Below are 26,448 nucleotides of genomic sequence, written 5' to 3' on the forward strand. Positions count from 1 at the left end.
ATTCATCTATGTGTCTTCTCTATTGGAGGCAGGCTTTTATGTTGAATACCTAGGAGATAGCACACAATTCACATTTCGTAAAGGTTGAATTGAATTACCAAATATGATAGAAGATATTGATTTCCACACCAGACATCATTATATACATCTTATATAATATTACAAACAAAAGACATCTTCCATCATATTGTAAATGGCCCCAAAAAGCAATAAGTCTTTAATTAAATTAATTTGGCTTCCCCTTCCCAGAGAAGCACACCTTGTCCACACCACATCCAGCCCCAGCTGGATGAAGAGACTAGAAGCCAACTTTGTGCCACATGACCATACTCTTTTGGCAGTAGCTCGTTGGACCACAAGTGAATAGATGACCCCATGTCTGAGAGACCATTTCTCAAAATCAGATGAATATATAAAATCAAGACCAACATTGGGTTTTAGATCAAACCAAAGCTACAGGGAAAAAAAAGGCTCAGTGATAACAAAATGATAATATATAATAACAGCTGACATTTCTAGCACTTTCTACCACATAACCTGCTGATCTTTATCTATTAAAAATTTCATCTTTACCAGAAAAAGAACTACCTCAATATCCTTCCCCTTCCCATTAGTTTCTCCCCTGCCATTAATTTACCCCCTCTTCTCACCTCAGTTTTAACCTGAATCATAGCTAGTTTGTATCTCTAAAGAACCTTAGCCAGTACAATTACATCTCCTTCTTACAGCTGGGACAGCAAACTGAAGGAGGGGAATAGAAGTTTCCTAGCTCATATGAACAGCTATAGGGAGACCTAGTTGCAAATCAGCACTATTATGTCTCTGTTCCAATGCTTTCCTGGAAGCACAGGGCATTGAATCTGGGCCACATACCCCTGTTCCCCCACTCCCGGTAACAAAGCTGCTGTTCCCCTTGAATGAAAAGTGAACACAGCTGAAACACACACTGGAAATTGTGCCCATTGGAGAAGTTTCTAGATTTAGTATCAAAAGGGTAAATACTTTAAGAGGACCACTAAGAAGTGTTTTCAGTTTTTCATCCACAAACCCTATTTTGCAGTTCATCTGAGATTCTTAGAAGTGTTATTTGTATGAACTTCCTCTAAACCTCCAGACAGTGAGCTGCTGTGACAGATTTTGCTCTTCCATCAAAGCCTGCTTTTCTCTTTACTAACAGTATTGTGCTCTTGTCAAATAGAAAATCTCCAAGGATCTCTACCAGCTTCTGAGACACATCACTGACCAGCCTGAGAACAGCTCTATTGCTTTGGGGCATTAAAATAAACCACCACTAGAGGGCTCCGCTGAGCCCCTTCCTTGAAAGGTGAAGGCCATAAGACTATATGGTCTCAGGAATTCAGACAACTATACAGGAACACAAAAGGCATAGAGCTAGGCAGTCAGTCTTCAATTTTTCTACAATTTTTCTACAATCTCAGTGTTTCTCCACCCCGGTAAAATCCTGCATCCTTCCTCAGTGATCCAAAACTCCAGGCTGATCAGAACGGCTTGTACATACCATTCTCTTCATAGCAAGGGAATGGGAAATGTGATGATTAATTTCCATAAATATTTCATTTCACAAGTTGGGGGTGGGAGGAAGGGGATGACATAGCACTATCTTCAGGTCAGGGCTAATGTCTTGCAAAGAGGCCAGAGTGCAATGAGACTGAAAGCAGCAATATTTATGAGGAATAGGAAAGAAGTATACACAGAGGTCAAAATGTGTACTAAATCTGTCTGAGAGCCTCTGTGCAGTTAGATCCACTGAGCTTCCAGAGAGGAGAGAGGGAGCCACAGATTGAAAGAGACACAAGTACCAGAGCATGCAGAGCCGAGACACCAGGCTGGGGGGAAAACCACTGAAATAGGGCAAGCGGGGGTACCTTGGCCTGGTCTGTATTTTAAAAAATGGCCCTTGCTTCTATGAAAAGAGTAGATTGAAAGAGCACAAAGGAAAGATGTGGGAAATCAGCTCCAGAGGGAACTGTAATAAGCTAGGTGAGAGAGGACAGGAGCCATACATAGGAATGGATGGATGCAGCCAGAGTCCAAGGACAAGATTTAATGATTGACTGCCTGAGAGCAGCCAATGAAGATTCTACCAGTAAATATGAGTAACTGAACTAGGATTACAAGGGTGAGCTGGCTAGACATCTGCATTTCTAGATGGTTTACTTACACTGCTATTTTCGTTTTCACTTGAAGTTTGGAAGATGATTGACTTCATACTTTATTTTTACTTTTTTTTTGGGGGGGGGGGTTCTGGTCGTGGGGCCTGAGTGCTGTCCCTTAGCTCCTCAGCTCAAGGCTAGCACTCTACCACTTGAGCCACAGTGCCACTTCCGGCTTTTTTTCTTTTTGCTTATGTGGTGCTGAGGAATCGAACCCAGGGCCTCAGGCATGCAAGGCAAGCAGTCTACCACTGAGCCATCTTCCCAGCCCTGACTTCATACTTTAAAAACGAAGATTTACCTGTCATTGGTGGCTCACACCTATCATCCTAGCTACCCAGGAGGTTGAGATCTGAGGATAGTGGTTCAAAACCAGCCTGGGCAAGAAAGTCCATGAGACTCTTATCTCCAATTAACCACCTCCCCCTACTGCAAAAAAAAAAAAAAAAAGCCAGATGTGGAGGTGTGACTCAAGTGGTAAAGTACTAGCCTTGAGCAAAAAAGCTCAGGGATAGCCCCAAGTGATCACAAAAAGAAAAAGAATGAGAGAGAAAAAGGGAAGAAAGAAAGAAGGAAAGAAAGAAAGAAAGAAGGAAAGGAAGAAAGAAGGAAAGGAAGGAAGGAAAAGAAAGAAGGAAAGGAAGGAAGAAAGAAGGAAAGGAAGGAAGGAAGGAAGGAAGGAAAAGAAAGAAAGAAAGAGAAAGAAAGAAAAAAAGGAAAAGAAAAGAAGTGAAGCAGCATGGAACAGGTAAATGGGAATGAACTTGAACACAATCCATGCAGAAGATTAGGAGACAAGATTTCTTTTTTTAACAAAACAGTTTCAAAACAGTACCAAGAAAGACTGGAGTGAAGAGACCTCATGATGTGATGTGTTGAAGTGGCACAGTTGTGCAGCAAGAATATATTTCTCTCGCATATTTACTGAAAATGTGTCAGTCAGAACAAAGCAAGATCACTGGCAATAATAGAAACAGATCATTTAAATAGAGTAGTTAGCAGAGCTGAGATCAGCTGCCTGTGCGCCTTTTGCTCACCAGCCGCCCCCCTGAAGCTTCACTTGCCTGTCAAATACTAACTCCCTGATGGATTCTTCTAGCACGTCTCAACTCTTCAGATTCTTTTGTTTGGATTATCTCTAAAGCTTAGTTTCTAACAGCTGGTAATGTATTTGTTCCACTTTTCTTCAGAGACTTTGAAACGTGGTAGAGAAAAGTTGTAGAAAGTTCCAGAGATAAATAGTTCAGGGGTTGGGCAGACATGAGACAATGAGAAGTTTGACCCTTCAGTTACTCTGGAGGGAAAACCTCTAGAATTTGCTCTAGAAGGTGACTGAACTCAAGAGCAGGGAAAGGGACCCCAGGTTTTTGTTTTTTTTAATTTTTTTGGTGAGTCATAGAGCTGGAACTCAGAGCCTTGGCACTGACCCTTGAGATTTTTGCTCTAGCACTTTGAGCCCACAGCTCTGCTTTCAGTTTTTAAGTGGTTAGTTGGAGATAAGAGGCTCATGGCCTTTCCTGCCCAGGCTGGCTTTGAACCACAATCCTCAGATCTCATTCTCCTGAGTTTCTCCCTTTTAACAAAAGGGAAATTAGAGCCCAGATATAAATGTGCTATTACTTTATTTAAAATCCCTTCCAAAAGTCCTTAGTGTTTATTGGATATGATATAACTCTCGGCCTACATGAAATCCTATGTACCCTCTGCCTTGCCCCATGATATGCTTCCTGTATCTTATCCAATCTAGTAGTGAACTACACTTTTGTGGGGCATGGGAATAGCTTTGGGGATTATATGGTTTGTTTTTACTGTTATGTAATAATTGGATATAAACTTGGCAGCTTAAAACAGCCCACAGTTACCATATCAAAAATTCTAACGGTCAGGGATAGCTAGCTCCTCTGCTCAGTATCTCACAATTACACAAGGTGCTGGCCAGGCTTCGGAGTTTCATCTGGAGGTTCCACTGAGGAAGAAGCACACTCACAGGTGTCAGAAGCTGTCAAGGCCTTGGGGCCACAAGACGCATAGCAGCTTGCTTATTCAAAGCCAGCCATCGAGAGAGAGACTCCAGCAAGATGGATGGTACCTTCTTACATACTCATATAAATGTGATCATACACATTGAAATGCTCTTCCCATTTTCCACTGGGTAAAATCAAGACTCAGTTGCCTTTACAAGGATACTTGAAAGATAAAGGTAAGAATCCAAAGAGCTACTTTAAAGTCTGACCATCTATGAGCTGGGGCCTGCAGTCTACTCAATACACTAAAGCTCTTCTCTCACCAACAAGGCTTTGACCAGAAAGGCAAGATGGATGATGTCATCTTGCAACACAAACATATATCACAATGCTTTTAAGACTGTGTTTCTCACTAGACCTGAAATTCTTTGGGAAGAGATACAACACTTTTTTTTTTTTGGGGGGGGGTCCGGTCGTGGGGTCTGAACTCTGGGCCTGGGCGCTGTCCCTCAGCTCTTCAACTCAAGGCTAGTGTTCTACCACTTGGGCCACAGTGCCACTTCCAGCTTTTTTCTTTTTGCTTATGTGGTGCTGAGGAATCGAACCCAGGGCCTCTTGCATGCAAGGCAAGTGCTCTACCATTGAGCCACCTTCCCAGCCCCAAGATACAACATTTTTATATCAAATCTAGCATCATGTCTAGTACACAATCTCTCGGTACAAATGTATGAACAAAATGAATGGACAGATTGGCTCTGGAGGTACAGTTATTAACAAAACCTACGTAGGTTTCCTGAATCCTAGTACTTGGTTCTATATACTAGTTCTCTATATACTACCTCTCTCTTATAAGATTTGCAATCGATCTGGGAATGTTTTGCCCATCTTGGCCCTTGGACCTATGCAAATGTCAGAATATATGCCTAGATGTCATATCCTCTGTTACACAGTCCTACTTATGGAGTGATATTCTAGTAGATGGCTCCTTTTTTTGTGTTTTGCAAGTAAACTAAAGTTGTATATCTCTCAAGTTTTGCAAACATTATCAAAAGGAAAGGAATTATAGTTCAGCTAGTAATGTTCTGCCAAAACCCTGGTCCTTCGGAAAGTGGTAGAATTTCTAGGAGGAGAGATCTAGCAGGAAAAAGGTAATTAGGGGCATTCTTTTGAAGAGAATACTGGATCTTCCTCCTCTGTTTTCTGGTTGTCATGAAGCAAGCAGCTTTCTCTGCCCTGTGTTCCCATTACTATGATCTACTACCTTGCACAGGCCTAAAAGTGATGAAGCCACCCAGAGACAAGAGTCTTTCTTCCTTTAGGCTGTCTAGCTCAGGTATTTGATCACAGCATCAGAAAGATGACCAAGGGAGATGGCCTGCACAGATACTGTTCCACAAAATCTGGTCAAAGTGTCTATCAGTAGAGGAAGGGAGGGAGCTCACTTCCACTTTCCTTGGGGATTTCTCTCACTATAGACTAGCAGCTAAGCTCTTCATAAGGAGACCTATGTGAAAGCCCTGACAGTATGAGCCTTTGCAATGGGAATGACAAGGTATGGCCATATGTAAAATAACAAGTAGAAGCTGGACATGGTGGCATGAGCCTTTACACCCAGATGCTTAAGAGGCTGGGGCAAGAAGATCATTTAAGCCTAGGAGTTGGACAATATCGCAAGACCCATCTTGGAAAACAAAAGTAAATAGAAAAAAAATGATTATCTTCACCTTCTAACTTAGATGTCTAATACATTAAGTATTCTACTCAAATGTTGTGGACTTTTTTTTCTCCTTCTGTGCATGTGCCAATTAAAAATCAATTATGCAGTACTCAGGTAGGACCAAGTGGCTCAATCCCATTGTTATCTCAGCAACCAATTGATATAATTTATTGGAGTAAAAGATACAAATAGCAGCATATACAGTTGCATAACAAGTCTTACAAATTTTTTTAAAAAGGCTTATAAACAAGTATACTTCTGTAACTCCTGGGAAACAAGCAAATAGAAAAGTCTCATGCATAGGTGACAAAAATATTCCTTATGTGTATCAAATTCCATCTGGAAACAAAAAGACTTTCGGTTCACTTCCCCAGAATTCTAGCAGACGAAGATGATAAAGACATTTCTTCACATTTTAAGGATAAGCAAAATGAAAGGCCCACTCGGCACTGGTGGTTCACCTATAATCCTAGCTACTCAGGAGGCTGAGATCTGAGATCACAGTTAGAAGCCAGTCTGGGCAAGAAAGTCTGTGAGACCCTTATCTCCAATGAACTATTCAAAAAATCCAGACATGGTGCTGTGGTTTAAGTGGTAGAGCACTAGCCCGAGATAGGAGATTATCTAGGGTTATTCTGGACAAGGTAGGTGGTGAATAATTTGAAACATCCTCTCACAGAAAAGAAGGCAGGCACTGTGCCACAGATACAGAGATTGGAGTAATACAGCCACAAGCCAAGGACAGTCCACAGCCACTAGAAGCTAGAAGCTGCAGGAGATGAAACCCTTGATGGTAGCCTAGATAAATTCCTCATGGACTTTTGGCATCCAGAATGGTGTGGGGCTAAACCTCTGTTGTCTGCAGCCACCCAATCATGGCAGTCTTTTTTTACAAGCTCAGTCTAATACAAGTGCTATGAAGAACTGAATGCAGGAGATGTTGGGGGAGCAGAGGGGTCCTAGACTAAAGAGTTGGGGAGTCTGAGGTAGCCACATGAGAGCTGAGAGTTGATGGGGAGGAGACCGCAAGTCGGAAGACAGGATTGAGCAGAAGGTTCTGTAGGAAACCATCTTGATGAGGGTGATTTCAGGGGACACATTGTGGCTCAGGCTCCACACTACCAGCTCTGCCTGTGGACCACGACAGACATATTCCCAACCCAGTAGCTTCATCCCTAAATATAGGCTCAGAAAATGGATGAAAGACTCTGTTCTTACATGTAGCACAAAAACTCCGATTCTCAGTGAAGTGAATATTGTTAGCTGAAAGAAAATATTTTGATTAGATGTGTTAACTGATGAGGCAGAATAGACAAGTGAAGGATGCCTAGCAGACATTCTGGTGTTAAACAAGAGTGCATATGCTTGGGAGACCATCAATGAAGCTAAACTAAAGAGAAGGAAAGTCGTAATGTCACAATGAAGTCAGTCATATGCACCCATGGTTCTGGGCATTGTGTGTGTAAATTTGTCTGCTTTTTTCCCCCCAGTGTTTGTGTGTACAGTACTGGGGCTTGAAGTTAGTGTCTTGGCACTGTCCCTGAACTTTTTGTGCTCAAAGCTAGCACTCTACCACTTGAGCCACAGCTCCACTTCTGGATTTTTGCTGGTTAATGAGAGGTAAAAGTCTCATGGACTTTTCTGCCCATGCTGGCTTCCAAACCATGATCCTCAGATTCTAGCCAAATTCATTTTTTAAAATTTTTTATTTTATGTTATTGTCAAGGTGATGTACAGAGGAGTTACAGTCACATAAGTAAGGTAGTGAGTACATTTCTTGTCGAACAGTGTTGCTGCCTCCCGTGTTTTTCTGCAGTCCCCCTTGCAACACTGAGAGAAACGAATGACACGGCAGGTTCAGATTTCACAATTGGTCTTTGTGATGTGCTGATGGCAGTCCCTTCTTCCCAGACTTCTTGGACTGAATGTGTGCAAACCTCTGCCCACCACCTGCTATAGGAATCCTGCCAGCACCCAGCATCCTCTTCAACACCCGTGTCACCCAGGAACTCCACCTACCCTTAGAACCTCACTTCTGCTGCTCATCCGATCCTGCTCCATGGACCTTTCTGTCTCTTGATCACCCCAACCACCCCAACCTGGAAGCTGCTGTTCAAGCTGGGAGGAGCTCCCCACAGAGACGGCTATGAGGGGTCCTCGGTCTCCATCCAAATCTCAGTTCACATGTCATCTCCTCAAAGTGACAATGAACGCCACCCTGTGGCTCTCGCTCACTCACTACACTTTATTTGCTTTGCTTCACAGCACTCATTTTATCCTGATCTGTGTCCTGTATCCCCCACAGAGAGCAAAGACCTGGTCTGCCATGGTGCCATCTTCTCTTCTGACCTCTAGATTCGTACCTGGCAAAGACAAATAGACTGTCAATAAATATTCGGTGGAATGCATCGTTATGTATGGAGAATATACCTACAGTAACTCCAGGTACACATTGCTTATTTCATGTATGATAATGTAAACAAATCAAGAACAATATAAACATATGGCACTGGTTTAAATCTAGCTGTCATGAGCTATGGGATCATAGGTAAGTTTATTAAAGGAGTTTTAGGCCCTAGTCCAAAACTTCTGGCTTCCGAAGGTCATGTCTGGCCACCCATGTCAGTATACCAAACGAAGACAATGGCGAACATCAGCGGAGGGGATTTCATTAACCTAGCACCAGCATCTCTGGGAAGAGGAAAGGTGTATGTATTAACCCATCTTTCCTTCTATAGACATTTGCTTTAGGTTTAAATAGATGTAATGTGGTCAAGGGGAGAGAATTATGCATATTCATGAAACGGTGTCCGTTATGGGTGTGTTCTGGAGGCCAAAGGTGGACATCACTTGTTCATTGGCTTAGGACTGGTCAGATAGGGCTTTGTTACAATAAGAGTTGTAGCTGGGAGTATTACAAGTGTATACCACCATGCCTGGCCAGCAACTGAGGCTTAATCCATTAATGATCCCTTGGTCTAGAGATTAAGAGTGCAGGAAACTCTCCCTTCTTTGGCTTACGCCTCTTTGTGGATCTACAGAGCCATTCTATTGGATACCTTCATGCAAACTTGGCTAGAGAAAAAGAAGTGTCACAATGCTTTCTTTAAACTCTGAGCGCCACTACCAAGCTGTGATTCAGACTTGGTAATTATTGGGGTTTCCTTGCCCTGACTATCTCATGGATGGGCCAAGTTCTTGGATAATCCATGTACCACCAAAGTTTTACAAATGCCCCCTGTCCCCTAGCTCTCTATCCACATTGTCTACCACAAAGACATGAGCGTCTTTGATGAGGCTAGAAACTCTCACACCCAGAGATCCAATGTCCTAAGATGTCAGCACAGGCCTACAGGTTCCCTGGGGCAGTGCCACAAGAGCTGTCCCTGTCCTTGGTATTCATTCATTAACTGCAGTCTTCTGGTTCTTTCCCAGCCTTGGAGTACCCACCTCCCCCACCATCCTCTTCCCTCACCCTGGACCTCCGTAGCATCATCTCTTTGAGAAAGCCGGCATGTTATAGGAAAAAAAAAAGCAGCACTGACTTCAAGCAGCTTCTGCTTTTTGGTCCTGCAAAAAATCCCTCAGGCAGAAAATACTAGGGGTCTGGCTACCTACTTAGAATTCAGGAAAGGAATAAAATATTCTGCAAACAAAATTCAAATGTGTGTCTCAAAACATACTCTGCCTTGTCAGCACAGACCCTGTTCCACTGGCTCCCTGGTGCTATCATTTAAAAAAAAAATTAAGAATAGTTGGAAAGAGCTTCAGCAGTGAACACACTTCCTTTTGGAATATTTGTGTTATCTATACAGTTTAAGATCTCTCTATGGTCATATGTACATAGCTTTTGACCATAGAGAGATCTTAAACTGTATAGATAATACAAATGGGGGGGGGGGAGGAATTGGGGAGGGAAGGGATGGGAGGGGAAAAACAAAGGAGGAGGTAACAATGCTCTATAGGAAATGTACTCATTACCTTACTCATGTAACGGTAAGCCCTCTGTACAGTATTTTTACAATAAAAAACATATTTAAAAAGATCTCTCTATTCTCAGAACTCTTTACAACTATTTTCCAAAGCAAAGGGAATATGGAATTACTTTGATAGGAGAAGGAGTTTCTGGAGCTTGAACTCAGGTCCTAGATGCTATCCTTTTGCTTTTTTGCTCAAGGTACTCCTCAGATCTCAGCCTCCTGAGTAGCTAGGATTACAGGGGTGAGCCACTGGTGCTCACCTCCAAGGCATAGTTTTTGTATACCCTATGTGAACTGGGAGAATTATAGTGATTCACAAGGATATCTAGATTACCTGTACACAGGAAATCTAACCGTAATGACCTACAGTGAATCCTACTGATTTGGCCAATGGAACACCAGGAAATGGGTTGCAAGAGAGCAACTGACCTTGCAATCTTGAGGCCAGCATGATTTGGAAAGAAAAGACTACTTCAGCTTTCAGTGCCAGGATATCTAGATTACCTGTACACAGGAAATCTAACCGTAATGACCTACAGTGAATCCTACTGATTTGGCCAATGGAACACCAGGAAATGGGTTGCAAGAGAGCAACTGACCTTGCAATCTTGAGGCCAGCATGATTTGGAAAGAAAAGACTACTTCAGCTTTCAGTGCCACGCTGTCCCTACAGCTGAATGCAATTGCATGAATTGTAAGAAAGCCCAGGTGAGAGTAGCAAGAGATCTTCCCCTAACAACAAGTTTTAAGCATGGTTTGTTATGTAGCAATAGAAATGGAAAGTAATCCCCCAATTAGGAAGGACATGTTCCCTGCTCTGCAAGGCCATATATATAAACTGGCATTCACGCAAGCCGTGGTGGCTCACTCCTGTAATCTTCCTAGCTATTCAGGAGGCTGAGATCTGAGGATAACAGTTCAAAGCCAACCAGGCAGGAGAGTCTGTGAGACTCTTATCTCTAATTAATCAGAGAAAAAGCTGGAGATGGTGTTGTGGCTCAAGTGGTACAGTGCTAGCCTTGAGCAAAAGGAGCTCAGGGACAATATCCAGGCCCAGAGTTCAAGCCCTGGTACTTATAAAACACACACACACACACACACACACACACACATACACACACACAGAGCATTCAATTTATATTAAATTATAAATAGATTGGTTATCTGCTTTATATAAAGATATTCTTCTAATACCGAAAATGTGATCCTAAGCCTCAAGCATTTGTAAATTACTTCTCTTGATAATACGTTTATTATCACAGCCTATGTAAACAGCTACACCAATATTATGTTTGTTTTTTCTTTTTTTGGGGGGGGGGGTTCTGGTCATGGGGACTGAACTCTGGGCCTGGGCGCTGTCCCTCAGCTCTTCAGCTCAAGGCTAGTGCTCTACCAATTGAGCCACAGTGCCACTTCCGGCTTTTTTTTTCTTTTTTGCTTATGTGGTGCTGGGGAATCGAACCCAGGGCCTCAGGCATGCAAGGCAAGCGCTCTACCACTGAGCCACCTTCCCAGCCCCTGTTTGTTTTTTCTTAAAGGTTAAGTTTCATTATGTAGTTCAGGCTGGCCTCAAACTTATGATCTTCTGTCTCAACCTTCCAAGTGCTGGTATTACGAGCATACATCATGACACCTGGCAAGTTAGTGGCAATTGTAATCTCAAATTATGTTTAAATTTTGTTTACTTATGAAGGTGGATTTTTAAAAAATCCTGCCTTCCTAAACATCTAAAAGTTTATCTAGTTAACTTAGCATTTAGCCTACACTTCAAGTTCTAGAAACAAGACCCTTATGCACAAAACTGTTAGAGAGTGTATTTGAGAAATTGGAAAAGGAGAGCCTAGACTGGCTGGGCTGTTTAGGGGAAAGAAGCTTCCAGTTAAATATAGCAAATAGAACACATTCATTCCCTGATACTGCCTTTAAAAAGGAGAATGTTTACATGCAAAAAAGAAAAGAAAGATATGTCTTAGTCTATTGTTGTTGGTTTTCTAATCTTACATTATAGATAACAGCAATTCATTCCTCATACTTCTGAAGGCTGAGAAGTCCCAGATCAAGGCACTAGCAGACTCAGTGTGTGGTAAGGGCCACTTTGGGCTTCACCCATGACAGAAGAGGCAAGTAAACACCTCTCCCACAGCCTCTTTTATCTGGGCACTAATCCATTTATGGGATTGGAACCCTGATGATTTATGTAATCCCTTCTCAAAGGCTCCCCCTCCACCCCCCATTCCTAATACTAGCACATTGGGAATTAAGTTCAGACATGAATTTGGTAAGGGATGCCAACAAAGTAAGACAAGCAGTCGCACAATTTTTGCATAGGTAAGATCTGACATGGCAGAATAAATTTGCTCTGTGATCTAGCAAGGAGAGACACCTAGAGCAAGTTAATACATTTTGCAGGACCACTATCCTCAAAATAGACACAAGAAGTTGGCAATTCCTACTTCCTGATCCAAGGGAAGAGTACAGTGGGTAGAGTTGAAGGTAGGGATTTTTTTTTTTTTTTTTTTATCAATGATGGAGCTTGAACTCTGGGCCTGGGCGCTGTCCCTCAGCTCTTCAACTCAAGGCTAGCGCTCTACCGCTTGAGCCACAGTGCACACTTCTGCCTTTTTCTGCTTATGTGGTGCTGAGGTATCGAACTCAGGGCCGCAAGCATGCGAGGTAAGCACTCTACCACTGAGCCACCTTCCTTGCCCCTAGGAATTGTTGTTTGTTTTTTTGTAGTACTAAGGTTTGAACTCTGTAGGGCCTTGTGTTTACAATAAGCGTTCTACCAATTAGGTCACCCATCCAAGATCTTTTTTTAATTTTAGTATTTTTTTTTTCAGGTATGTTTGAGTGGGTGAACTCTACATGGGACAGCCTCAGACTGAGATTCTCCGATTTATATTCCCATGTAGCTGGGATGACAGGAGTACAATTCTACACCTGACTTACTGATTGAGATGGAGTCTTACTTTTTTTCTAGCTGGATTGAACCATGATCCTTCCCAATCTCCATCTCTCAAGTAGATGGGAATACAGATGTGAGTCACTGTGCCTAGCCAAGGCAGGGATGTAATCAACAGGATGAATGTTTTCATAAGCAGCAACCTGACCCCCTCCTCAGCACTGATCCCATATTACTGCCCTTCCTAACACTGCCAATGGCTGGAGCTCTGGAGTCAGCCACACCAATCACAGCTGAGGTCAGAGGTTACATTACATTCTATAAGTGGATTATCCTTGTGAAAATTTTCCTATCCACACAGAGAGTTCACAGTCCTTTCTTGTCTCAGAGATAACTGGCCTGGCAATGTATATTTTTAAAAGAGGAGATTAATGATTTCTCCGCGCCCCCCCCATAAAGTAAATTTAAAAGTTATTCAATTAAAAACAAACAGAAGAATAACGCTGTCAAGATCAATGACAACAGTGTATATACAGCTCTGGTTAGCATCGAAAGACTTTACTCTTTCTTCCTTTATTTTTATTTTGTATTTTTGTCATGCTGAGGATCAAATTCAAAACCCAGGTTCTGCCAAGCTCATTACTGTCATCCTTGCTATTCAACTTCTAGCAGAAAAGACAATCAGACCAAGACTTGGAAGGAAAAAAAATGCAGGGAGTTAGAAACTGTCTAAAATAGTATAATTAATATCAGACTACCTTAGAAAAGATTTCACATCTATTATGCTGTAAACAAGATGCTGTTTTTTAAAAAAAATAAAAAAACCACTCAGAGGAAAAGGAAATTAAAGTGGTAAGATACTTTTAAACTCTAATAGAAGGTTTGGAAGACCAAGTGGAAACAATGTCCTGGAAAACAGAGCAGAATTAAATGAGGTGGAAAATGAGAAAAATGAAACTTGAAATTAGTTTCTAAGGTCAATCATCCAAATAAAAGAAGTTACAGAAAAGACCAGGGGAGGAGAATAATGATACGAATAAGAAAATGTTCAATAAATAAAGAACAGAAGTTTCCAGACTGCAAGAGTATACCAGATTGCAACAGAACAAGTTGAAATTAAAAAAAAAATATCATATAAGTGGCAGTGTGGTTAGCCCAAGTCCTCTGGTGTTCAATCCTCAGTACTTCCAAAAGAAAGATGCAATTCTTTTTTCAAAGTACCAGGCTTTGAACCCAGGACCTCAAGCTTGCTTCAAGGCTTGCTTCCTTGATTGGCACACTATCATTTTAGTCATACCTCCAGCCCAGCTTCCTTCTGGTTATTTTGGAGGTCGACTCTTGTGGACTTTTCTGCCTGGACTAACCTTAAACCTCAGTCCTCTGGATCTCAGCCTCCTATGTAGCTAGAATTACAGACATGAGCTAGAATTACAGACACAGCGTCTGGCTACTATGTGAAATTTTAGAAAAAGTGTAGACAGCAATCATCTTCAAAGGCTCTCAAAGGTGGAAGGGTAAAGGTCAGGCCAAGAGTCCAAAATTAAAATAGCATCTAATTTTTCCACAGCACAGGAAGTTTAAGTAAAAATGACTTTAAAAATCCTTAGGAGAAGTGACTTGCAGCCTAGAATTCTACAGCCAGGCAAATACTCTATTGAGTCTGAGAGTAGAATAAAACCTTTTTCCTGCAAGGGAGGTCAACACTTTGTGACCTCTCTTATCATTTTCCTCAGGAAGTTCCTAGAGTACGTGCATTTACAAAACCAGGAGTGAAGCTAGAACAGTGTGAAATACAGAAGCAAAGGAATGTGGTTCAGAAGAGAAGCCCAGGGAATCCCCCGGTCAATGCTGGAGGAAATGAGTCATCTAAGGAAGCCTTCAGTGCTGCAGACCTGAAGAGCTCCCAGCTGACTGGAGCCAAAGGACAATGGCTTATAGGAACACGTTTCCAACAGAGGAAAAAAAGAGAAAAGAAATACAGAGTATTTAAAATATGCACATACATAGCAAGTGTAAATTTGTCATCCTACGAGAGTATTAAAAATCATAGAAAATTAAGATAATCAATAGGGAAAACAAGGTGATGTATGCAAACATGAAAATCCTATCACATAATATAGCAAGACTCAGTGCAAACAATGTTTTTATAGGCTTAAAAAAATATATTGGGCAAGCCAAAAGGTATGATGACAAATTGTTGGGAAGAAAGGTGAGGTGGGGAATACTGGGGAAGAAGGTGTGATGGTTGAAAGGAAGCACTGTGAAATAAGTGTGTGTGTGTGTGTGTGTGTGTGTGTGTGTGTGCGCTGGTTCAAGGGCTTGAACTTAGGGCATGGGCATTGCCTTTTAGCTTCTTCAAGGCTGGTGCTCTACCACTTGAGCTACATCTCTACTTCCAGCTTTTTGGTGGTTAATTAGTGGTAAGAGTGTAGTAGATTTTCCCTACTTCAGTTGGCTTCGAACTTCAAACCTCAGATCTCGGGCTCCTGAGTAATTAGAACTACAGGCATGAGCCACCAATGACTAGCTAAATCTTCATTTTTAAAGTCTAAAGTCAATCATACCCCATACTTCACTTTAAGCAGAAGATAACACTGTAAGCAAACCATCTAGAAATATGGATGTCTAGGCAGGAACCAATACTCATTCCTATAATACTAGCTATTCAGGAGGCTGAAATTTGGGGATCATATTTCAAAGCCAGCTCAGGCAGGAAAGTCCACAAGTCTCTTATCTCCAATTCAACAGGAAAAAGCTGGAAGTAGAGGTAGGTAGAGGATCAGCCTTGAATGGAAAAAACTAAGGCTCAGCACCCAGACCTGGAGTTCAAGCCCCAGGACCTGTGTATTTGTATGTACATGCATGCACATGCACATGGGGGGGGGGGGAGAAAGAGAGAGAGAGATTAAAAAGAAAAAAAAGAAGGAAGGAAAGAGATAAAAATAGAGTCACATTCAAAGAAATAACCTAAAAATTAAAAGGCATGAATGAGGATAGGGACAGGAACTAAATGACTAAAAAAAATGGCCATAGAATCCATTAAGTATAGCTGTTTTAAAACCCACTTAGAAGAGCTAGAGACAGCAAGCTGGGATCTGGCCAGGTGAAAAGATAAGTTCTACTGATTCTTAAACATTCAATGCAGAGACAGAGAGAGAGAGAAAGAGAGGGGGGGAGGGAGGGAGGCAGGCAGGGAGGTATCCAGTTGGCCATGTTGCCTATGTAGCGGCAGAAGCACAGAGAGGTTTATTCATTCAGTCTTACAGAAGAAACTGGATTTCAGAGGGCAGACAAGGAAAAGAAGAGAAAGCACTTTGCAAAAAAGAGCAACAGGAAGAAAGAAAGACTCAGTGTTGAGCGTGTTCAGTCTGGCTAGAGGAATACCAGGGCTCAGAGGAAGAATTCTTGAAAGAGAAAAACGGAACCTGGGAGCTTACAACTCATCAGCTGCTGGTCAGTCTGAGCCACACACTGAACCGAAGTTCATCACTAGGCCTCTGGAAGACAAGAAGGCAGATATCCACCTCACCTTGTATCACCCTGTATTGTCCAGGTCTTTTTACATAAATATGTGTGTGTGTGTGTGTGTGTGTGTGTGTGTGTATGTGTGTGTGTGTGTGTATAATTTGAATGTTTTGAAACGTTAGCCATCTTGTTGACTTTGGAAAAAGCATCCCAGTTTACTGTGTTGGGTTGGCTTATACAGAAATAGTAGCCATATTGGTGTAGAAATGTTAAACTTATTTTTTCTATTTATATAGGGATAAACACACTGTATTACATATGTAAGGTCTTATCTATGTGGGTCTGATTACAGAAATGCATAAAGTATTCTCTAAATAATGATCAAAAAACTCACAGCTGGGTATAGTAGTACATGCTAATAATCCTCAGAAGACAGAAACAGGAGAATTATTTGAGTTCAAAGCCAGCCTTGGCTGCATAGCAAATTTAAAGCTAGCCCTGGCTGCACAGAAAGACCCTGTCTTCTAAAACAAAAGAAGCAACCAATAAATAAACAAACAAAAAAAAAAAAACTTTCCACAAAGAAAACAATGTCAGGAAGAAGGCCCGCTAGGAAACTGCAGTACCCTTTCCCCACAGAGATATAAATTAACAATAATATAGGGACCATATCACATCTGTGAAAACTCTACAAACCATGTGAGAAGCTACATTCTCACACTCACACTCATGTAATCGTGCGCGCGCACACACACACACACACACACACACACACACACACACATACAAAAACACCTATATAAAGAATGTATTTGTAATGTGAGACTGTTTGAGCGACTGGTGTGGGGAAGGAGAAAAGACTGTTAGAGGGTGAGCAATACCAAAATACATTGCATTTCTGAAGGAAGATAGCAAAGTGGAATTCACTGAAAGCTGTTGAATAATAGGGGTTCGTGAGGATGGGGAAAGTGTCTATCTATAATTAAAATATGTGCATTTGTGAAAATCCCTAGTGAGAAAACCCTTTAAACAATGAACATATCTTTAAAAAGTAAAGGACACGAATGTAAAATAGACCCTGCCTGGGGTATGAGTATTACTGGGAGAGAGAAGGGCAATGGAAAGGGTGAAGAAGGGGGAATATGGTCAAATACTATACATACATCAAAATGCATCTATGAAGCTCGTTGAGATTTGTTTGGGAAGGGGAAATGAGTATGATGTGGGGTGGGGGAGGGCTAATCAAGGTGCATTGTATGTGTTAGCCCAATGAACTCTATTAGCCCAATGAGCTCCTTTCCCATGGCTTAGCCTGCTCCTTTCCTCGGCAACACGAAGCCCATTTAGTAAAGGCAGTAAATAATCAGCCTCCACCCCTCCTTTGCCTTGAGATGGCACTCCTCTGGGGCAGCAAGGTCCCCTTAGAGTGACATTCAGGTCTGATCAGCTGGAAGGCCCCTTATCTACTAGTTGGGCAGCAGCCATAAATCCTAATCCACCATGATGAAGCCTCTGGTCTTCAAGTCCACACCAGCGTCTCTGGCTCCTATCCCCTTCTAGTCCATCCTAGCCTCAGTAGGTTATATAGGTCACCTCAGACAATAGCTGATACTTCTCATTTCTCTCTTGTGAGAAGGGGTCTTGCTGGTCCCTTTACTGGCAATAAACCTATTCGTTGTTCTTTGTGCCTGGATGTCTGAGTGGTTTTCTGGCAAAGTCTAATTTACTCTAACAGTATGCATATATGCACAGGTCAAAATGAAACTTTCTTGGACAACTAATAAAAGATGTGTGGAAAATAAAAAAGACATACAAATTTAAAATAAAGTAAGCTTGACACTGGGAGCTCATTCGTGTAATTCTAGCTAACCAGGAGGATGAAGATCTGAGGCTCACTGTCCAAAACCAATCAAGGAAAAAAAATTCTGAGAGACTCATCTCCAACTGACCACCAAAAAGTGGAAGTGGAGCAGGACACCAGTGGCTCAGGCCTATAATTCTAGGTACTCAGGAAGCTGAGAACTGAGGAATCATGAATCAAAGCCAGCCTAGAGAAGGAAAGCCCATGAGACTCTATGTCCAAGTAACTACAAGAAGACAGAAGTAGAGCTATGGCTCAACTAGTAGAGCACCAGACATGGGCAAAAAAGCCAAGCAAGAGCATACAGCCTTGAGTGCAAGCCCAATGCAGCACAAAAATAAATACAGGAGAATTCTGTCTGCAGCTTAGTCTTACACAGTCCAGAAAAAAAATGTGGGTGATATATACATATTAATGTGTTTGTTGAGAAAAGGATGTAGCAAGGTGTTCATATTTAGAGGATCTAAGTGAAAATGACCCAAGATTTTTTGTACTATTTTCAATTTTCTGTAAGTTTAGAATTATGTACTAATGAAAAGTTCATAAAAGTAAGCTTTGCTGGGTACTAGGTAGATCACACCTGTAATCCTAGCCATACAGGAGGCCTAGAACTGAGTGCAGGAAGGTCTGTGAGACTCTTATCTCCAATTAACCACCAACAGCTAGAAGCAGAGCTATGGATCAAGTAGTGAAATGATAGCCCTGAGTAAAAAAGCTTGGGGACACTGTCTAGACTGAGTTCAAGCCCTAGGGCCAGCACAAGAAGGGAAAAATAAGAGTAAAGAAGTATTTGATATCACATTGTCACTTATATAGTATGACTACATGAGACCTTCCTGAAAGGGGATTTATGATACTTTTCTCCTATCACCATATGCTGAGAGAAGTACACCACCCAGGTCTTTAACAGGTGCTATGCACAGGGTGCCAACCAACACTGACACTGGAAAACAAAAATACCATTCGGACTTCCAATTACAGTACAGGTATTTGAGGTCAGGTATGAAAGGGATCCCTGATCCAATCCTTCCCATCTCAGAGTGGCTCCACTAGATCCATGTGTCTCCCTTGGGATCATTTCCCCAGATCTTCAATGGGTAAATAGAACAAGCAAGTTAATTTGCTTGCTCATATTGGAATTAGTTCTTTAAATAATAAAAGAATTTTAGCAGGAAAGATCAAATGAAAGCCCGAAGATAAAGTAATAAATAATCAATAAATAATAAAGTAATTAATAGTGCTTAAGAGGGGACAATAAGAGGGATTATGGACACTCTTAGTGGTGTAATGGTCCATATACCTACTCACATTATTTAATTCACCTATATGACTTTTACAATGAACACCTGATGAATCATAGTGCCTGTAAGTGGAGTGAGTGGCACAGACTTAATCATGTGCTAGGTCACTTTATAAGATAGACTTTACAGCATCAGAATTCTGCTAGTTTTCAGGGTTTTTTTTTTATTGTGAAAATACTGAACAGAGGGGTTACAATTACATGGGCAAGATAATGAGTACATTTCTTATCAAGCTTTGTAGCCTCCTCCTTTGTTTACCCTTCCCATCCCTTCCCATCCTCCCCCCCCTGCCCTCCCCACCCAATCCTCCCCACTACCCCCAGCCCCCCCCCCCCGCCTCCCCACACACCCCCACCAAAGTTGTAAAGTTCATTTTTCAACACAATGTACATCTCATTGTTGCAATGGGTCCACCTGTATCCCTATTTAAATGATTTGTTTTTCCCCTTCCCCTCCACAAATTATACCTACATCAAATACAGTGAAAGCTTTCCAGGTTTTTTGATCCAATGTTCTGAGGCTTTTGAAAACATCACTTCAAAATAAAAGTTTTCTTAATATACCTTGTACCTGTCACTAAGGGGGACCAATGCAATGCTTGACAGGGTCCGTTAAATTTTGTGAGCAATACAGTTCCTACTCTGACTTGTGATTTGAAAGAGTTCTAGTTTTGAGTGGAGCGCAGAGCAAGCAAGAGATCAGTCTCACATTCAGAACATGGTACAAGTAACTCTGGCACTTGGATTATACTTGTGAAGTGTTAACCAAGCCCTAAATAGAGAATCAGAAGATTCCTAGGGTTCTTTGGGTCAAGAATTATACATTTGAGCCAGGAGTCAGTAGCTTATACCTGTAATCCTAGCTATTGAGGAGGCTGAGATCTGAGGATCATGATTCAAAGCCAGTCCTGGAAAGAAAGTCTGTGAGACTCTTATCTCCAATTAGCCACCAAAATGCTGAAAATGGAGTTGCTGCTCAAGTGGTAAAGTGCTAGCCTTGAACGCAAAAGCTCAAGGGCAGCAGCCAAGCCCTGAGCTCAAGCTCCAATACTAATACAAAAGGGAAGAAAATTATACACCATTTGAAAAATATCTCCTAGACATGGAAAATCTTATTATGAGATATCAAATGACCATGTGACAACCAATGTTCATCATGAACTGCCAAGCCATAAGGCCACATAGACTTAGTAGAAAGATTAAAATGATTTCATAAAGTTTGAGTAGATCCAGAGATCACAGGGACACCCATAGTACAAATTCCGAGATCATCTGCCATAATGCTTTCCATGGCTCATACCTATGACCTTATGAAACAGTTACCTAAAACGGATGTCTATGATGTAGACATGGTTTGAATGGGTCCCTTCCTGCCAGAAGCTGGTAGTTTAATGTTGTAATGTTCAGAGTGTGGTAGTTTGCTTACTGTTAATCTTGTGAGAATTCTTATTCTGAAAGGTTCCTGCTTTGGTCCTGTAGCTTGGTCCTTATTAGTTACATTCTTGTTATTTACATTTCCTGCTGCCCTTTTAAGACATCCTGTTTAAAGCTTCTTGAATTTTAGTTACATTAAACAACATCCCTTTGCAAGATTGTGAACCTGAGTTCAGCCAATGGGAACAGAGGAGCAGGGCCTGCTGCTGGGTTAGGGATAAAAAGGGAGCGGCTTGCCTGCTCTGTGTGCTTGCTTGCCAGATTTTAAACTTTGCCTTGCTCAGTTCTTTTTGAGTTGGTGAGCTACTCCTAACCTTTAAGAAGTGGATCTAATGGGAGGTGGTGGTTTTAGATCACAGAAAAAATTGCACTTAGAAAAGATTAGCACAATTCTCACAGGATCCTGGCTCACTCAAGCAACTGCAAATTGTTATAAAAAGGGTATATGTGGCCCTTGAATCCCTCTGGTTTCCTGTCTTGCCATGCAATCTTTTCTGTGTATGTTGCCATCACCTTACTATCAACTTCCATGGAGCCACATAATCTTAACATCCGGCATCCAAAAGCAGGAGCTAAGGAGACATCCGGTCTGTGAACTCTAGGCCCTGGCTCTGTCCCTAAGCTTCTTTTGCTTAAGGTTAGCACTCTACCATTTGAGCCACAATGCCAGTGCCACTTCTGGCCTTTTCTTAGTAGTTTATTGGAGATAAAGTATCTCACAGACTTTCCTACCCAGGCTGGCTTTGCACTATGACCCATAGATCTCAGCCTCCTGAGTAGCTAGGATTATAGGCGTGGGCCACCAGCATAGAGCTAATCTTAATTTTGTTATTATTATAAAGGTGATGTACAGAGGGAACAGCTTGTCTTTATAAAATACCCAGCTCCAGTATTTTTTATACACGCTAATGAAAGAAAAGAAATCCATGAACTTGATTTTTATTCCCAGAGCCCTTAAGAAAGAAAGATGGTCCATCCCAGCAGATGGGCCATCTACACCAGCAGAAGTGACGACCGAAGCTGAGAAGAATCTAGAATGGATGGTGAAGGATAGTGATAAGGATTAGTTGAGACTTCAGGACCACCTGTGCCAGCAGGACGATACTATTCCCACCAACTCTCCATTTTCCTAGACACTACTGACCAACCAGAATCATGGTTGGTAGAGTATATAGAGCACACTTAATGCAAAAGTATTGGATCTGAATAGGGTGAACTGTAGACAATGCTGTTTGTGTCTCATTACTCATCTCTCCCTCTATTCCTTGCTTAGCCTCTTATTTCACTCCATAGCTGTCCTACAGGTGTTTCCCCTAAGCATAGACCATAGACAAAACATACACGTGAATGCTTGTCTCAGGATGTGCCTTGGAGGGACTAGGGTATAGGACTATGACTCAAAATGTGAAAATCTGTGGACAGGAGGCTTTTCCTCCCAATTTCCTACCTTTGGCCTAATTGTTGGGTGCTTAACTACAATGTTTCTTACTTTCTCCCAGTGGTAGGCTAAAGATGAGATTGGACTCCACAGATTTGCTACATACTTTCTTGAGGTGGTGGTAAAAAGAGGGTGATAAAGGACTCTTAACTCTGTCCATCGCATCCCATCTAATACACCCTGCCCTGAAGCTCCAGAGTATGTCTGTCATCATTGTTTCAAAAGTTCCTAGGCTGGTGGCTCATGCCTGGAATTCTAGCTATTCAGGATACTGAAATCTGAGTATCCCAGTTGGAAGCCAACCCAGGTAGGAAAATGCATGACACTCTTATCTACAATGAGCCACCAAAAAGCTACAAGTGGAACTGTGGCTCAAGTGTTTGAGCACCAGCCGTAAGCAAAAAGCTAAGGGACAGAACCCAAGCCATGAATTCAAAACTCCAATACTGACATATATACACACACACACACAACACACACACACATACATACATACACAAATTTCTACATGAACATATACTCCCTACAAAAGGAACTGGTGTGCCAAGTTCTGGTAGTTCATTCTTGTAAATCCTAACTACTCAGAAGGCTAAATCCAAAGGACCATGATTCAAAGACAGCCTGAGGAGAAAAATCTATGAGGCTCCTTCTCCAAAATAACCAGCAAAAAGTTAGCCTAGAGGAGTGGCCCAAGTGGTACAGCACTGGCCATGAGCCAGCAATCCAAGTGTGCATGAGGCTCTGAGTTCAAACTAAGAGTGAGTGAGTACAGCCAAGAGAAAGAAATGGAGATGGCGAGAAGCAAAAGCAAACAAACGAAAATACACTATTTCACCCAGGGCTTAGTTAGTCCACTAGATAACAGTGCGTTACTAAATAACCACACAGTTAGGATTAGATCACTCCCTTAAGCAACTGCTCTTCAGTGATTGTTTTCCATTGTTTTCCCCAAAGATACATACAAAACCAGGTAAGAAAACAGGCTGCTAGAAGCTACAACAGCATTTGTGGGGGTATTCCTTGAAAAACATACCACAGTATAATGGGAAATTAATAAAAGGACTGAAAACAAAAAAATGATGTTTAAATTTGTCTTCAAAAGGTAAGGTTCTGGCAGGTGAAAAAACAGGATTATTGCCAGGTAGTGCTGATGTCTGCTAAATCTGAAGATGGTTCAAAGCCAGCCTAGGCAAGAAAGTTCATGAGACTCTTATCTCCAATTAACAGGCAAAAATCTGGAAGTGGAGGTGTGGTTCAAGTGGTACAGTTCCAGAGTTGAGCAGAATAAGCTAAGGGACAATACCCAGGCCATAAATTCAAGCCCCAGCCTAGCACATGCATGTGTGCATGCGTGTGCGCACACACACACACACACACACACACACATTTTCCTCTTAAATTAGCTAGTGGTTTTTCACATATACCCTAAGGATTGGTAGATAAAGAGTAGATGAGTAAAAGCAAAACTGTCACCATTACCTGAGCAACAGTTCAAAAGACAAATCCAGCTGATGGTGGGCCAAGGGTGTCTACAAAGAACAAAGTCCATGTTTGAAGGACAGTGTGGAACTGCGCAAGAGAGTCTGGCAGCAAATCACCTCCTTCTCCAGCACAGTACCAAAGTGCTCTCAGCAACCTTCAAAGTCTTTCAATGGCACGGGAAGGCACTGAAGGCAGGAAGTGTGACACTGCCATTAAATGCTGATTTGCACTGGGCCACTCTTACTACTAATAATGTGGGCAGAGAAACCAAGACAAGAATGTTTTGCTTTTGAAGAAAAAATCCTCCACAGGAAAGCTGCAGGGCTCTATGTAGATAGATACAGAGTTGCAAGAACACAGTCACGTCTTGGAAAGCTTTCATCTTCTGGCTGCCTAGCAACTTAGAGGTAGGGTGTGGAGAGGGGCGTTTGCAAAGAAGCCTGAGAATAACAGGTATCCTACGTGCAGTGTCAGCTCGTGATGATCAGTAACACAACCTCAGGAGAGAGCGCTGCCCTGGGGGAGAGTAGGCTTTCCTGATCAGTAGGTCTTGGGAGGCCACCCACCTCTTCACAGGGAGTCTGATTTGCCATTGCTTCTGTGGGTTTTTAGGTTGATTTGGGGTGGGCACCTCAGGCTGCCCACAGTTAAAGGAAAAGTTGCATTCATTAAAGACAAAGAAATATTATGGTTTCAAAATAAGCCAGGGCAAGGATAATAGCATTCATCTACCACATTTTACATTTCAGTGTCTCAATATGGAGGTTCTTGTTGGTGCCAAGAATGGCTGGAAATTCAGCTTGTCCCTCTTTATTGGCTCCTTTATCTCCTACAAAGACATTTCTAATTTGAAACCAGAATTTAACTATCTTGGCCACTCTGCGAAAACAGCAATAGAAGAGAAGGAAAATGTTAATTGAATAGGAAATACTGTCCTTGGTAGAGATCAAAGGAATCTTCTAACTATAGAGCAGGATTTTTATAACAAAATGATAACTATACATCATTCCTTTATTAACAAACTATGCCACACAAATCAGATTATTTTATCTAATTACAGAGTTAATAACGATGGAATCTGTAGTTACAGCAGCAACATAAAATCCTACTGGGAAGAAATTTGGTATTTTGACAAAGGCTGTCACCTGCGTTGGAATCTACAGACTAAGATGGCAGAACTGGTGACTGTGGGTCAAGTACTGCTGTAAAAGTCAAGTCTGGCTTTGCTGTTGCACTCTTCATGATATGCAGACCTTCCAAAGATACAGCATCAAATACAGATGATGTGGAAAACCACATACTACATCAGACATAAGAACAGCACACAAAGGCCATAAAAACTTGAGAAAGTATAAAAACATCTTGAAATAGTTGCATCCATCTTGAAATAGCATGTCCCTGTTATAAATAACTGGACATAGAGAATCCTTACCTGGCACTTCGTGTGAGAAATCAATTAAACTAATTACTAAAAAAGGTTTTGCCTTAAAATGGATAAAACGGTGACAGAAAAAAGGAAAGTACTAAATCCACAAGGAAAAAAAATGATATAGGAAGTCAAGTCAAACTCGGTTTTCTGAGGGATTCAAAATCAAACATCATAGAAAATGGGTCTTCAAAGTCCAGCCAGCACAGCCACAGAAACAAAGTTTCAGGGAGATGTGAAATAAGACTTGGGATCCTTTCTCACTTAAATCCAAATACTTCTGTCTTTTGTGATTTGGGGAAAATGGGAGAACTGATGCTGCCCTTAATCACTTGCCATTTTCTTTTCCTTAAATTTGAAAATCCCTGCTGGAGAGAAATTTTACCGACAAGATATATGATCATAGACCTAAAATATAGTCTGTGCCACCAAAAATTAAAAAGTTTCCACCAAGGCTGTGTAATAGTCTTCTATATAATAAGTGAGCAACTTAAGCTCATAGAAAGAAACTGAATTTTGTTATCCCCATTTCTCATAAAACCATGCTATTGCCTCCAAATGATCAGTATTTCTATACACCATTTATGAATATTCTAACAAACATTCCAGCTACATTTTCCTCAAAAAATATTTTAAAGTCTGCACAGAAGTTTTTTCATAAGAAGGCAAGCCCCACATTTGTAGAAAACTCTAGACTGAGAATGTACAGTTACCAAAAATTACACATTATGTCCAAGCAGAATCTGCATAGTGTTCTTAAACATAATCACTAATAAAGAGCAGCTGAGTCCCAGCTCTTCATTCTGCTGTCTAGCAAACAGTGTCAATGTGTAAATGACAACCAGGAAAATGCACAAGTTTCTTTGATGTGATCATGAAGAGTTGATCTTCAAGAAGAAAAGTGGACCCAAGCTCTAGATACTTCTCAAACCTTCACTGCTTCAACAAAATGGAACAAATCTCTGTAGAGACTTCTTTCCTCATATTTTCCCCCTTCACACTGGATTAAACAGAAATTGCTGTCATTCTAGAATCGGTGATTACATCTATAATTAAAATTGAACTTTTATGTACATACATTTTTGCTGTTTATTGTAACTATGAAAGGTTAAGCTGATGTGTAGAATCCATCCAGTAATGTATGAAACTAAAGTCCACTGCTCAAAAGATATCATCATGGCTGAATGTATCTGATGCTCAGCATATGAGTATGATAAATCATTGCAAGTCATTCGCTTCTTGCTGGAGTCAACTGGGTTCCTCTCTCAGAAAGTGAAAGAATCTATCTGATGTGCCAATCAATAT

At 41.4% G+C, this 26,448-nt stretch overlaps 1 long non-coding RNA gene across 1 annotated transcript; it reads left to right on the forward strand.

Annotated features, from left to right (window-relative positions):
* Window positions 1–9,225: 9,225 nt before the first annotated feature.
* LOC122106550 lies at window positions 9,226–25,459 on the forward strand. The gene is made up of 3 exons (XR_006147194.1): window positions 9,226–9,237; window positions 23,483–23,487; window positions 25,367–25,459. It is a non-coding gene; the product is annotated as an uncharacterized LOC122106550 (long non-coding RNA).
* Window positions 25,460–26,448: the final 989 nt, after the last annotated feature.

This window comes from Dipodomys spectabilis, unplaced genomic scaffold (assembly GCF_019054845.1).
Source record: "Dipodomys spectabilis isolate Male_0828 unplaced genomic scaffold, ASM1905484v1 ptg000042l, whole genome shotgun sequence".
In the NCBI taxonomy this organism is placed as follows: domain Eukaryota; kingdom Metazoa; phylum Chordata; class Mammalia; order Rodentia; family Heteromyidae; genus Dipodomys; species Dipodomys spectabilis.